Source organism: Globicephala melas, chromosome X, assembly GCF_963455315.2.
Source record: "Globicephala melas chromosome X, mGloMel1.2, whole genome shotgun sequence".
Taxonomy (NCBI): Eukaryota; Metazoa; Chordata; class Mammalia; order Artiodactyla; family Delphinidae; genus Globicephala; species Globicephala melas.
This window is the reverse complement of record NC_083335.1, coordinates 10286584-10302444: the sequence shown is the minus strand read 5'-3', so window position 1 is coordinate 10302444 and position 15861 is coordinate 10286584. Positions and strand designations below refer to the sequence as shown.

General features: G+C 42.7%; 1 long non-coding RNA gene across 1 annotated transcript in view; it reads left to right on the top strand.

The window, feature by feature from the left end:
• The first annotated feature begins 4385 nt into the window (after nucleotides 1-4385).
• LOC132594575 (uncharacterized) overlaps nucleotides 4386-15861 on the top strand; it is a 703896-nt gene continuing 692420 nt past the window's right edge. The window contains exon 1 of the long non-coding RNA XR_009560781.1: nucleotides 4386-4540. This is a non-coding gene — a long non-coding RNA (uncharacterized lncRNA). The remainder of the gene's footprint in view (nucleotides 4541-15861) is intronic.

The following is a 15861-nucleotide window of genomic DNA, read 5'->3' as shown; positions in this document are numbered from 1 at the left end:
TGGTTGGGGAGGTAAGATCCCACATGCCTCGCAGCCAAAAAACCAAAACACAGAACAGAAGCAATATTGTAACAAATTCAATAAAGACTTTAAAAATGGTCCACATCAAAAGAATCTTAAAAAAATATATATAACCTCCTAGACAGAGCACACAGCAATTTGAGAACTACTGTCATAAGGTTTGTAAGCAGGGAAGAACCATGATCAGACCTTTTTTTTTTTGAAGAAAAATCTGGTGACAATGTGGAGATTTCCTGGCCTGGGGCAAAGTAAAACTTCAAGTAGGAAAAGCCACTTCAAAAGCTGCTGTCGGGGTTGGGGGCAAAATAACAGGTCACCTGTGGGAGGCCAAGAGAAGGTTCTGCTCTTAGATGTTAGGAAAGACGTTGCAAGTGTGGAATAAGTGGCTTCCGTTCTGAAACGCCACCTCAGGTCTCTCCTAGGATAGAAGTTTCTATCCTTCGTGTCAAGATATTTAATAGGGCGGTTCATTGACCCATGTCCTTCACAGGGAAAGAGCTCACCTCTCCTGTTTAAACCAGAGTTCAGAGGTATAATGTTTCACCTCTGTGAAGGATTGTGATTCTGTAGCTGTGGATCCAAATAGTGGTTCTCGAAGTGTGGTCCCCTGATCACCTGCATTGGAAGCAGCTGAAATACTTGTTAAAATGCAGATTCCTGGGCCTCATCTCGGACCTACTGAATCAGACTAGGAGCCCCCAAATATGCATTATAACCAGCTGTCCAGGTGACACCGATGTACAATAAAGTTTGAAAAGCAGTGTTCTCCAGTGTTTGTGTCTTTACACTTCCTGGGGAATTCTTTGCCTCCATTTCTGCCAATGGAAATCCCTGACCTACTTACCCCGACAGATACAACCCTGACTGCTGCTGTGGAGATGAGAAATGTGGGGAGACACCATGGTCAGGGTGCAGGGGAGAGCTGGGGAGCACTGAGAGGCAGCAGCTAAACGGGAGGTGGAGAGAGGGACCCAGGGTTTGGACTTAGAGAATTTGTGCACTTGAGTTGAGGTTGCAAAAAGGCAGGAAGCCCGGGGCAAACCAACCACAGAATTCCCCAGGCCAGATATCTGCACTCAGGCATGAATTCAATCCCCACAGCAATCGTGTTTGGCGATGAGGCTTGGAGGTCAAGGCAGGGCAGGGCTCTGAGGGGAAAGTGAGACCAAATGCCAGCTCAGCTGACAAGTGCACGTGGAGGGAGGGGGACGGGCCAGCCTGGCTTCCCCTTTCCCGCTGTGGTTGCCTGTGGGAACCCCATCCCATCCTCAGCAGCACAGTGCCTTGCCCAGGCTACCTGGGCTGCCCCGCTCTTACCGGAACAGCTGCCCCTTGATGCTCTCCCACCCCTCTCTTGTTTTTAGGAGTATAGGGGTGCACTTTCCTGGGATCTTTCGCTGAAATCCTCAGGGTAGAAAATACCTGGGGTAGAAAATACCGAGAAGCAGTCCGCGTTCCCTGCGAGACTCGAACTATGAGAAGGCCTGTCCAGGGCAAAGTGAGGTCTGAGGACCACTTGCATCAGCTCAGACTGCTGTAACAAAACGCCGTGGGCTGGGTGGCTTAAGCATTTCTTTTCTCACGGTTCTGGAGGCTGGAGTCTGACCTCAGGGTGTTAGCATGGTCGGGCTCTGGCGAGGAGTCTCTTGTACACATCCTCTGTGTCTTCCTGTGGCCTTTCTTCTGAGCACTCTAGAGGGAGAGTTCGCCCTCTTTTTATAAGGCCACTAATCCTCTTGGATTAGAGCTCCACATTATATCCTCATTCAACGGTAATGGCCTCCTAAAGGCTCCATCTCTACATATAGTCACACTGGGGTTAGGGCTTCGACACAGGAATTTGCCTTAGACCCACTTGGATCTATAGCACTCAGCATCGCCTGTGTGGGTACGTTTGAAAGGCTCCACCCTGCATATCCTCTGTGAAGATCTCTACCGGAGTAGAGCCAGAGAATCTGTAAGCACCTCAGGTGATTCTGATGAACACCGATATTTAAGAATCATTGGAGGTATGTTATATGTAGTTTATATGATCTCAGCGATTTTGAAGCTGGTTTTATTTTCACCATGTGTTATCATTTGATGGGTAGCACAGTCTCCATTTATAATTATTCTTGGCTGAGGTAGGCCTTTCTTTTATGTATCCTAAACCAGTCGTTCTCAAACTTTAGTCTGGATCTTGTTAAAATGCAGATTCTGATTCAGCAGGCCTGGGGTGGAGCGTGAGGTTCTGCATTTCTAACAAGCTCCCAGGTGATGCTGTTGCTGGTCCATGGAGCACAACTTTGAGTAGCAAGATCCTAAACCATTTTGCCAAGTTTAGAGGTGTGCCTCTGATTCAGGGAGAGCAAATTTAGGTGTCTTCACTGGCCAGGCCAGTAAGTAACTGTGAATGCATGCAACTACCAGAGGTAACATGAATAGGGCATGATAGAGCCTGCAGGCATTCAGTTACACATTTTTAAAACACACTGGGCTGGCCAAATACGCTACAACCTGCTTCCATTGGGGGCAACTGATTTGCAACCCCTCTGCTAGTACAACTATTTTAAGATTTGTCAGTACGTATTTATTTTCCCATCTCCCCACTTCATGGGTGTTTAGATTTCCGCCACAATCCCTTTCACTCTTCCTCTCCCCTCTCTTAATTGGCACTGCTTGATGTTGCTTTGTAAGCATTTTTAAGGGTTATTATTTGAATTGTATGTCCTATATAAGCAACAGGGTTGTGACTCTTCAAGGGCAGGAACTGAGCCTTGTTTCTTTGGTCTGTCCTCAATAACGTTTAGTTCAGTGTTCAGCTCACAGTGGGCACTCGGTCACTGATGGGTAATTGACTCACTGTCAGGACCAGGATAGTACTTAAGAAACGAAGTGAGTTCACTAGGATGGCTGAGATTTGGAGATAAGGACCACATCCTATGTGATCAGCATACAGATACTCCTAGTTCGAAGAAGGCAAGCCAGGATTTTTTTTTTTAAGAAGCATTGGATTTTTCCAATATTAGAACACAGACCAGGCTTGTTCAACTGCTATTGTTTTGAATTTAGCAGGATGTGTTGTGTTTGAAGCTTCTGGACTTACTGGATCTGCTATATTTGGTGCTCTTCATTAAATGGATTGTTGATATGTAAATATACAAGTTGCTATGCAAAATTGCCCTAATTTTCTTGTGAACTTTCTTCTGCAGCTTGTGAAAAGGCATTTTGTTAGTTCCCCACATTGAAGAATATTTTGAGTACTTGCAGCTAAATTGTACTAAACCAATTGTCAAAACTTGGGAGTGTACCATAAAAGAAAATTGATACAGGTAAAGTCAACCCATTTGCATAACTCCTGTTTATTTATATGTATGCAAATGTATCTGTATGTGGCGTAGATATACACACATTGTACTATGGCCAAAGATTCAACGGGAGTTAATGACCATATACAGGGAAGAACTATTAGCAAATCAATTAAGAACCTGTCTGTCGTGCTATTGTAAAACACAGTCATTTGTTTGCTTGAAGAGGAACTCTTTCCCTCACTGAAAATTGTGATTCTGTAGAGTATTAGCTGACCTCTGCTAGAAAGGAGACTTCTGTTCAAATAGCAAAAGGCTGTAGATGACTAGTCAACCAGAGAAGTGTAAACATGAACTGAATTGAGTACTTTGATTCCCTACTTTTTCATTTGTTCAACTACTGTCGATTGATCAGAAAGCCTCCTATGTGACAGACACAGTAATGGGTACAGGGTGAACAAGAGGTTACAGTAGAAAACAAGACATCCGTGGTCCTTGCCTTCTTGAAACTTATATTGATCCAAGTTCTTTCATCAGTGTGTATATGTGTGTATTAGGCCTTTTGGGCTGCTGTAATGAAAATATGATAGACTCAGCAGCTTAAATAAGAAACATTTCTCACAATTTTGGAGGCTGGGAAGTCCAAGCTCAAGGTGCTGGCAGATTCACCATCTGATGAGTGCTCTCTTCCTGGTCCTTAGACAGCTGTTCTTGCTGTAACTTCACATGGCAGAAGGGGAGAGGGAGCTCTCTGAGGTGTCTTTCATAAGGGCACTCACCCCTCATGACCTTATCACCTCTCAAATGCCCCACCTACTAATACCATCACCTTGGGGGTTGGGTTTCAACATAAGAATTTTGGTGGCGGGGGCACAAACATTCAGTCTCTAGCAATGTATATTCATGTATTAAAAATTATAACAATCTTAGATATTTTCTTTATACAATTAAAGAATGACACAGTTGGAAGATGCCTTGAAATGCCATTCAACGTATTCTTGCATCCTTCAGGTAGCTGGAAGAAGTTGTAGGTGTGTTGCAGCTACACTGAGAGATGAACCCCATTCATATCTCCTGGGCATTCATCATTTCTGCGTATACCCACCTGACATCTTTGAACTGCAAGTACCAAGTACTTGTCTGTGTGCTTTTTCTGGTGTCTGCTGCCCATGTGACCTATGCTGGGGAGTGAACACATCTCTTCCAACCAACGAAGCGGCCCTCAACAGTTGGTGCGTAAATACCCCAACTCCCTCCCACTCTGTTGAGATGACTCTGAGGAGTGTTCTGTACTATCTTTCTGAGGTCCCTAATGGGATTGAGCCCCAGTTACCCACAGTGCTGGCCTGCTCAGTAATTGCTCCATATCGGCTTCCTTTTCTCCCTGCAACGCTTCTCTATGCAACGCTTCTCTATTTTCCTACTCGTGCTTCCTGGGGTCACCTCCCCCCACCCAAATATACCACTTGTATCACATTCTTGTCTCAGGGTCAGCTTCTGGGGGAACCCAACCTAGGTCATGTATCAACCCATGGCTCTCCAAGAATACATGATAGAATTATATATTCACAGGCAGATTTATTTTGAAAATCATGTATAATGTAAAATACATGGCTATATTATTCATAGACAAATCTAATTACAATGTTTATTTTTGTCAAACCATTTAGATACACACGATTAGCTAATTAAGTGTACTTGGGGAAGTCTATCTGAGAAAAAGTAAAATTATTTTGTGATTTGGATAATAGAACCCCACTTTTGGTTGGGCAGTTTCACAGTTTTGTGTATTAGAATTTTTAGAAAGCCAGTTGGTACCTTCTAGGATTAGGAAACCTTGTTTTTAGGATACGGCTACCTCTTTTCATACTTTCCCACCTTTTCTCCCACTATAACCCAGGTCTTCCTGGGATAGAGTGTTGGCCTGGGTGGTTACAACATAACCCAAAGCTCACCTCCTCTTGTTTGTTTCATTTTCTGTTGTCTTCCATTGCTGTTTTCTCTCAGCCACAGCCTATGGCTGTTTTCCTCTATCTTGAATGGAATCGAACCCGTAGTTTTATAGACACGGTGTCCAGAATTTTCCTTTGCGGCCCCATAAACTCACTGCGTATATTTCTCTCTTCCCTTTATTGGCGGTGAGAAAGTCACCTGATTTTTATCAGACTTAAAGTATTCCAGTCTATGAATAATATAATGTGGGAAATGAAAACAGACAAGCAAAAAACGGTTGGGCTTCTGGGCAGGACTGAAGACTTATAACATGAACTTTTTAATACATGTACATTTTATGTATGTGTCCTAGGATTTATGTACTGCTCTCATTTTAACTTCATTCTTCCCTCCAGTCCCCTGCAACTCTTAAGATTCATTTGTGAGCTTGAACATGGCCATTCCTGGGTAAGGAAGCAGAGGAGAAGCTCCCTGATTAGGAAGGAGCATTCAGCTTTGGTTACTAAAGCCTTTGTTGTCAGCTCTCCATGTTGCCTGGCCTCAGTTGCTTGTCTGGGTACTTGAACTCTTGCCTTTTCCTACAGATGTCTTGGTTCAGGATGTTTGCTTAGAATTTGGACTTTGGGCCCCTGTCTTGTCTTTATTTTCTATGTCCGATCTATTGGCCTAACTCACTACTTGTTATGAATTCTTGCAGTTAGTAGGAATTGGATAGGTATTTCTTAAATATCAGGTATGTTTCCTGACTCCTGCTTGCATGAGCTTTCTAAGGCTTATATGGCATCTAAGACCTGAACCCTTGTCTCGTGATTCCAAACTTTGCCCTGGACTCATGCTCCTGGTTTTTGTTTTTGCTTTTGTTTCTTGCGGTACGCGGGCCTCTCACGGCTGTGGTCTCTCCCATTGTGGAGCACAGGCTCCGGACGCGCAGGCTGAGCGGCCATGGCTCACGGGCCCAGCTGCTCCACGGCATGTGGGATCTTCCTGGACCAGGTCACGAACCCGTGTCCCCTGCATTGGCAGGCGGACTCTCAACCACTGCGCCACCAGGGAAGCCCCATGCTCCTGGTTGATTTCCTGGGGCTGCAAGCTCTCCTGCCTGGATCCTTCCCTTCACCCTCAGCCTTGCCTCAGTTTACTGGAGTTCCAGTTCCTTATTTTGCACCACAGCTTGCTGACTGGCTGTGATGCTGACAGTCGAATACAGATAATGTAACTAGAATATTCACAATAAGGGAGCACGTTAACAAATACGAGACCCATGATGCTGTTTACACTTTTATTTTGAAGGATAATTATGTCTGTGTTTAAGTAAGACCCTACGCATTGAGTGCAGATGTCAGAGCAAGAAAGTGTTGACTAAGACTGGGTTCCCGCTGTGAAGTGCACGATGTGTGAAATTCTAGCATATGTGCAGAATTTAAACCCATCATTTACTGACAGGCAATAATTACTTTAATGAAGTCGGGAGACTATTTCAAACAAGCAATTAGAGTTAACAATATAACTGTAAACAGGACCCTAGTTAATGAATTTTCAAACTGTACTTCCCTCCTCTGCGAATGCTAGGAGCTATAAAAAGAATGAGAAGAATAACTCATATTATTGACTACTTATACGTCATGCTGGGCGCTGTACCAAGCCCTTTACATAAGGTGTCTTATTTAATCCTCTGGGAGGTAAATACTAGTACTATTCCCGTTTTGCAGATGAAACTGTGCCTCAGAGGTAAAACACCTTTCCCAAAGTCACACTGCTTAGGAAATGGTGGACGTGTGATTTAAACATTGGTTAGTTTGGCTCTAGAACCCAAGCTCTTAACTGTGGCACCTAGATTATATAGTCTGTTAGCACGTATGTAAAACCTACTTTCCACGGGGGTTTGTCAGTACATGCTAATAGGAAGCACATGGTACATCAGATTAAGAAAATTTGAAGAGGAACTATTGATAAATGGACTGTTGGCAGAGCTGTAGGTATAAAGGATCCACAAAGAGTAGCATAGTCATGTCAGAGGGAGCTGTTACTATCTCTAGGTTGAAGGGACACGAGGAGGGAGCAATTACAGGCACCCGGCAGGATAGACTCATACACAGGAGGCTGATAGGAGGGGGGCCAGTTATCTTAGTCTAGAGGCACAATCAGACCAAGACAACCTTGCAGGGAAGAAGCCAGGGGGAATAAATAACTTCCCCTCACCTTCCTGCCTCCTTCCAGTCTCCTTTCTGGGCTCCCCATTGGCCAGACCTAACCAGAAGCCAGAGAGTATAGTCTTACGGGTTACCTGGGAAATGTGTTGGAACAGTACAGCCAAATGCAGAATATATTTGATTCTGGAATCCAAAGAGGCCTGCCAAGCATTGTGCCTCTTTCTTCAGAGTGGGAAGTGTAAGGTATAGCAACTTGTTCCTTGGTTTAGAAGGATATCCAGATGTATCGCAGATCACTAAACCTAAAAACATCACACGTGTGGCAAGTCCCTGAACTTTTGCAAAATTTATCTTCCACCCTCTGGTGTACATATATCTTAAGGGAGGCATCTAGGATTCTTGCTTCTTCCTTCTCATCGAGTCATTAGCCATATGTTATCATGTAATGGAGCAGCATGATGTTAAGGGGCCTCTGGACCCTGTTATGACAGAGAGGAGGAGAATCGACACAGCCCTGGGGCGTGCTAGTGAAGATATACTGTTGTTCCTACCATGTGAATTCAGACTGCTCGTAATTTTCCTTACTGATGGAGATGGAGAAGAAAGCATTTTCCAGGTCAGTCGCTGTCTACCAGGAGCCAAGGGATATTCTGAATTCATCTAGTAAAGATACCATATCCAGAACCACAGCTGTGATTGGCAGCACCCCGTGATTAAGTTTGTGATATTTGCTGTCATTCACCAAGACCCACTGGCGCTTTTACACCAGCCAGACAGGCAAGTTAAGTGGGGACGTGGTAAAAGTCATCATCCTGGCCTCTTTCAAGTCTTTGATGGCGGCGCCAGTCTTTGTAATTTCCCCAGGGATGCAGCATGTGGTTTGGTTTACTATCGTGTTGGGGAAGAGGCAGTTCCAGGAGCTGGCATCTGACTCATCCCACTATAATAGCCCTTGCTGCGTGGGCCAGGGAACAAAAGAGGAGAACCTTTCAGTTACTAACTACACTATTCCCAGTGCAGCTAACCTGAGACCGAGAAAATAGCTACAGGATGACACTTCTGTCCCATTGAACTGATTGCTAGACTCAGGCCAAGACTCCCTCTACCACCTGACTTCCAAAAGCCCCTATCCTGACAGGCGAACCACTGTGGCATTTTGGTTTCTGGGAATCAGTGTAAATTTAGAGTCTATATCTAATAATCTCCCAAAGAACTGAGTATTTTTCTTTTCCTAGTATATGGCCGCAGTACCTCTGGAGAAGGCTTCAAGAAGATTTATAGTTTCCCCCTGCAGCCTCAAGGGCTTCACGCCTGTGAATTGACTTAAGTTTGGGAATTGTATGAGAGGCCATGAATTGTCACTTCAGTTAGTTGAGTTAGGTTTCTGCTTAGTAGACCAAGATTTTTTCTGCCTCTGTATGCCAAGCAGCACATTGGTAGGCGTTATGTGTTTCATTTTGAGACCTCTGTGATCAGTTAGCCATCACCAGAGATTCCGGCAGGTCAGTACTCTGATTACCATTTTGTCCCTGGCTCTTACTGTGTATATTGCACCTACCATGTCCCTGACTGATTGTTAAGTCATCCTGCCATTAGCACTTCAGGATCCCATATTCCCACTGAGAACAGGACACACAGTTCCACGATAGCATCCCCTACCGTAACCTATGACCTAGAGAAGACAGCCATCACAGAACTCTTTGAGGTTGAGGGGGCTCCCGATGTCTGTCATAATGCCTTGATGAAGGAAATGTTGTCCAGGACTTCAGGGACTAATTGCTATGGCCATTTGATTTCCCAAGACATCGCCCTTTACCTGAACTTTATTCCATGCTGTCTGTGATAGGTAATAATTTGAGTGATTATGATGCCACTGCGTGCCGCAGTTTACCGACTCCTATTTTTTTCCTCAGCAAGAAAGTTATTCCAATACTCTTCAGTATGACCAAGTCAGTCTCAGAATCTCACTTTCAAAGTCTGTTTCATGCGGCCACTTTTAAGGAGTAATTACTGCATCAGTAAGCTCCCAACTGAAATAAAGTGGAAACTTAGCATAATTTGCGGAAGATTTATTTATGAAAGGATTATTTATAGAGGTGTAGGTGTGGAGAAACTGCAAGGGATTGTGTGGTAATTCAAGGATGGTGGCAGTGACGACATTACCAGTCCTAGACCCGTGGAATGAATGACGAGAGGGAACAGTTACCAGATCTTGGAAGGGAAGACTTGTGTAAAGGGAGACTATCTTGAGAGGAGCAGTGGCCTTTGGATAAGGGACACAGCCAGGCTAGAGCAATTTCGCAAGAAGGGAGCCAGAGGATCAAACACCCTGACCTTACTTTCTTCTCCTTTGGATCTCCAACTGGAGATCATATTGGCCAAGTCCATCCAGAAGCCAGAGGGAAGGGCGCCAGTTGATAAGGTCCATATAGGTCACCTTCTGAAGGCAGAGAACAGGATGAAGACTGGAGAGTAGATCAGGAGGGGCAAGTGGAACATACCGTAATTCCAGGTATGAATAGAATGTCCGTATCTACCACTGTGCTCTGCTTAGGTTCAGATAGCTTTTCACAACTTTCAGCTAAGCAGGAACCATGAACTCTGCCTCAAGTAGGGCTTTATGCCTTTGTAGATGGTTATGACAAAGTCATCATTGAATGTCTCATGAGCACCTGATAATGCAGTCACTATTTTCTTTCTTCTGTTGAATTTGTCAAGTAACTTGGCATTTATTTACATTACTGTGTCTTCTCAGAGTCATCAGTCATTTATAAATGTGCCTAAAGGTTTTCTCTAATTTTTCATTTTTATCTCCCACTCCTCAAGACTTTGTCATTCCTGTCAAAAATACCCCAACTGGAAAACTGGGGTCATCTTTGTCATATCTATCTTGTCATCTAACATCACGCTAGTCACCAGTTACAGTTAATTTTTCCTCTAATTTTTTTACAACCCCAATTTCTCTCTCTTCTGTTGTAACCACCCTAATACAAACCGTTATCGCTTCACACCTGGATTTTAGGGATAGCTTCTTAATGGCCCCATTAATCTTCCTAGTTAGTTATTTTGAACATGAACCTCTACTGTCAAAAAACACCAGCGAATCCTCAATATCTCCAGGAACAGGGCCACCTTTCTTTCCAAACTTGTCTCTCAGTAGTTTTACCAGACAATTCTACTCCAGTGAAAGCACTCAGCTCCTCATGCCCTGAAACTGTTAAATGGATTTCCTCTTCAGTGTGTTGCCTCAAGTTGTTCCTTCTTCTTGGAATGGCCTCACTCTTCCACTTCAGCTGTCTAAGTGCCATTCTTCACTTGAGGCTCAGCTCAGTTCCTGTTTTGTTTTGTTTTCCAAGACTGCCTATTACTCAGTCTTTGGTGAGATCTCATACATTCTAGTAACACTTGCTATCGATGAATAGGCGTAGTATAACTAGTGTCTATTTCTTAGGGCTTTAAAAAATGATACTCTTACAGGTTTGTTGTAAGGTTTATATAACTTAATACATATAAATTTTTAAGACTAATGCCTGGTACGTAGTAAGCTCTCAGTACATTTTAGCTATCAAAATTATTATTTATTATTATGTTTACAACTCATTTGACAATTAGTATAGTACTTTGTATTGTTACTTTGTTTTGATTGTATATGGAATATTTCCCTAATTAAATTAGATTACCATCCCTGTGTGGGAAGGGTATGGTTTTTTTTTTTCAATCAATTGCTATGTTTTCAACTTTTAGCATAGCATCTGGCAGAGAAGACGCCTGAATAAATGCTTACTGTGTAGTCAGTGATGGTGGTGATGGTGATGCCTGCTCCTCTATTCTTGGCTGCTTTTGGAAAGTGGCTTCATTATATCAGTTTGCAAAATCTTTGATTGCATTATAAAGCGGGTACGTACCTCACAGATCATTTAATTCCACACCATCATCTTCTAGATGGTGAAACTGAGGTTCAAGGGAGAGAAAGGACTTGCCCAAATCCAGAGTTGCCAGTTAGTGACAGACACAGGGCCAAAACTCGGAATGCATTCCAGAGCAGTGAACTGAACAAATATTTATTGCACACCTATCATGTGTCAAGTACTATGCTAGCTATTGGGGACATCTATGACCAGGACAGAGGCCCATCCTTCCATGCCGTTTGCTTTTTAATGTTGGGGCGAGACATAGTCAAACAAAACTAAAGAGATAATTGCTATGAAGGAAATAGGGTGATTTAAGGACCAACAGGGTGAATAGGTAGGTATTTTAGGGCTTCTGAGGTGATAGTTAAGCTGAGTCCTGTGTGATGAGAAGGAGACAACCAAGGGAAGATCTGGGCAAAGTTAGTTTCAGGTACGAGGAAGAGTAACTGCAAAGGCCCTGTGGTAGGAATAAGCCTAATGTGTTCCAGGAATTGGAACTGAGGCTGGTGAAACCAAAGCATAGTGCACGAGTGAGAAAGTGGTAGGATTTGAGGTCAGAAAGCTAGGAGGGGGTCTAGTCACATAGAGTTCTGTAGGCTGTAGTAAGGAGTTTGTATTTTAGTTTTATGATCCTGTTTATGCTTTAAAATGATCATTTAGGCTGTTATGTGGAATAATATTCTATGCAGAGAAGGACAAGGGCGTGCGTGTCAGAAAAATTATTGAAAACTTGGAACTCGGTAAAATACGTTACTGAGCCCTTTCTTCAGGACAGTGTTGGACTTGACTTTCTATCGTCTAGGCTATTGTATAACCTTTTGAGTCAGAGGATAATTTGTAGATTGTTGCCCAAAGTTTATAGTTATGGCTTCGTTGGATATTAACTAGTTTTGTATCTAACCCATAACTAATGTCCTAACATTACTAGAAATATTTAGCTTCTCAAATGGTCTTTGGACTAGATTTAAGATCTTACTGGTTCCCGCGTTAATGCATTGGCCCAAATCTTTGACATGTGTTTATTTGAATCACGAGTTTATCTTATTGAATATTACATTTTAACAAGTGGGAGCAGGCAGAATAGTTAGGGGGCAATTGCAGTAATCTAGGTGAGTCTTGACAATGTCTTGGGCTAGGGTCCTGGTGGTGAACATGGTTGAAAGTCATTGGATTCCTTATGCATTGGAGGCAGAGGCAACAGGATTTCCGATCGATGGAACACCCAGGATCAAGCAAAGAGTGATCAAGCAAAGAGTAATCAAGAAAGATTCCTAGGATTTTTGCCTAAGTAACTGCTAGTGCCATTAACTGAAGTGGGGAAGATTGGAGGTGGAAAAGATTGGCAGAGCATGTGAGGTGGAAAATCAAAAGTCCAGCTTTAGATATGCCAGGTCAAAGGTGTCAATTAGTCATCTATGTGGAAATGTGAAATAGGTTCTAGACTCGTAAATCCAAGAGCCTAAGAGAAAATTCTGGACTAGAGATAAGGACTTGGGTGTCATTAGAACTTAAGTGACGTTTAAAGCCTGGGCCTGGATGGAGCTGGCGTTCTTCAGGAGATTTAGAAAAATGGATATTATTAGGCTCCATTACATATTCAGAACGTTTAAGGCATGGTCTGGAGCTCTCCAGTTCTACCACATGATCCAGGTGATTTTTGACACTGAGAAACAGAGCTCTAGAGAAAGTTTGGCAAAATTTTCTCTGTTAAGGCGCAGATAGTAAATGTTTTAGGCTTTCCAGGCTATACAGACTATCCCAGCTCTGCCACTGTAGCAGGAAAGCAGCCAGAGACAACATATAAATGCCTGACCACAGCTATATTCCACTAACATTTATAAACCTGAAATTTGAGTTTTATATAATTTTCATGTGTCATAAAATATTTTCTTTTTTAAATATTCATTTTTATTAAGATTCCACATATAAGTGGTAATGCACAGTATTTGTCTTTGTCTGACTTATTTCACTCAGCCTAATACGCTTCAGATCCATCCATGTTGTTACAAAGGGAAATATTTTTTTATGGCTGAGTAGCACTCCATTGTGTACACACACACACACACACACACATCTTCTTCATCCCTTCATCTGTTGATGGACACCTAGGTTGCTTCTGTATCTCACCTGTTGTAAATAATGCTACTATGAACATTGGGGTGCATGTATCTTTTTGAATTACTGTTTTCATTTTCTTTGGATATACACCCAAGAGTGGAATTGCTGGATCATATGGTAGTTCTATGTTTAGTTTTTTTGTGGAACCTCCATACTGTTCTTCATAGTGGCTGCACGAATTTACATCCCCACCAACAGTGTACAAGGGTTCCTTTTTCTCCATATCATCACCAACATTTCTTATTTGTGGTCTTTTTGATGTTAGCCATTCTAACAGGTGTGAGGTGATATCCCACTGTAGTTTTTTGTTTGTTTTTGCTTTTTAAACTTTTACATTGGACCATAGTCGATTAACAATGTTGTGTTAGTTTCTGGTGTACAGCAAAGTGATTCAGTTATACATATACATGTATCTCTTCTTTTTCAAATTATTTTCCCATTTAGGTTATTACAGAATACTGATTTGCATTTCTCTGGTGATGAGTAATGTTGAGCATCTTTTCATATGCCTGTTGGCCATCTGTATGTCTTCTTTGGAAAAAATGTATATTCAGGTCTTGTGTCTATTTTTTAATCGGGTTGTTATTGTTTTGACATTGAGTTGTATGAGCTGTTTATATATTTTGGATATTAAGCCCTTATCTGTCATATTATTTACAAATCTTTTCTCCTGTTCCATAGTTTGTCTTTTCATTTTGTCAGTGGTTTCCTTTGCTTTGCAAAAGCTTTTTAAGTTGAATTAGGTCCAATTTGTTTATTTTTGCTTTTGTTTCCTTTGCCTTAGGAGACAGATCCAAAGAAATATTGCTACAATTTATGTTAAAGAGTGTTCCGCCTATGTTTTCTTCCAGCAGATTTACAGTTTCTGGTCTTACATTTAGGTCTTTAATCCATGTTGAGTTTATTTTTGTATATGGTGTGAGAAAATGTTCTAACTTCATTCTTTTATATGTAGCTGTCCCATTTTCCCAGCACCACTTTTTTTTTTTTTTTTTTTTTTTTTTTGCGGTACGCGGGCCTCACACCGCTGTGGCCTCTCCCACCGCAGAGCACAGGCTCTGGATGCGCAGGCCCAGTGGCCACGGCTCACGGGCCCAGCCACTCCACGGCACGCGGGATCCTCCTGGACTGGGGCACGAACCCGCATCCCCTGAATCGGCAGGCGGACCCCCAACCACTGTGCCACCAGGGAAGCCCCAGCCAGCACCACTTTTTTTGTGTTTTTGTTTTGCAGTACACGGGCCTCTCACTGCCGTGGCCTCTCCCGTTGCGGAGCACAGACTCCGGAGGCTCAGGCCCAGCAGCCATGGCTCACGGGCCCAGCCGCTCCGCGGCACGTGGGATCCTCCTAGACCGGGGCACGAACCCGCGTCCCCTGCATCGGCAGGTGGACTCCCAACCACTGTGCACCACCAGGGAAGCCCCAGCACCACTTTTTGAAGAGAATGTCCTTTCCGCATTGTGTATTCTTGCCTCTCTGTCATAGATTAATTGACCATAAGTGCATGGGTTTATTTCAGAGCTCTCAGTTCTGTTCCATTGATCTATGTGTCTGTTTTTCTGCCGGTGCCTTACTGTTTCAGTTACTGTAGCTTTGTAGCATAGTCTGAAGTCAGGGACTGTAATTCCTCCAGCTCTGTTCTTCTTTCTCAAGATTGTTTTAACAATTTGGGGTCTTTTATGTTTCCATACAAATTTTAAAATTATTCTAGTTCTGTGAAAAATGCTATTGGCATTTTAATAGGGATTACATTGACTCTCTAGATTGCCTTGGGTACTATGATCATTTTAACAATATTCTTCCAATCCGTGAACACTGTGTATCTTTCCATATGTTTGTGTCATCTTCAGTTTCTTTCATCAGTTTTATAATTTTTCAAGCATAGCTCTTTTACCTGCTTAGGTAGGTTTATTTCTAGGTATTTTTTCTTTTTGATGCAATTTTTAAATGGAATTGTTTCCTTAATTTCTGTTTCTGATAGTTTGTTGTTAGTGTATAGAAATGCAAAAGATTTCTGTATATTAATTGTGTGTCCTGCAACTTATGCTGAATTCATCGATGAGCTCTAGTGGTTTTTTGGTGGTGTCTTTAGGAATTTTTATGTATAATTTCGTGCTGTCTGCAAACAGTGACAGTTTTACTTCTTCCTTTCCAATTTGAATTTCTGCTATTCCTTTTTTTTTGTCTGATTGCTGTGGCTAGGACCTCCAGTTCTATGTTGAATCAAAGTGATGAGAGTGGACATCCCTGTCTTGTTCCTGATCTTAGAGGAAATGCATTCAGCTTTTCCCTGTTGAGTGTGATGTTAGCTGTGGGCTTATATATTGCCTTTATTTTGTTGAGATATGTTGTCCCTATACCCACTTGGTTGACTGGTGCCAGCTCTCTGGTGTGTTGGCTGGGTACTGGCAAGGCAGGTT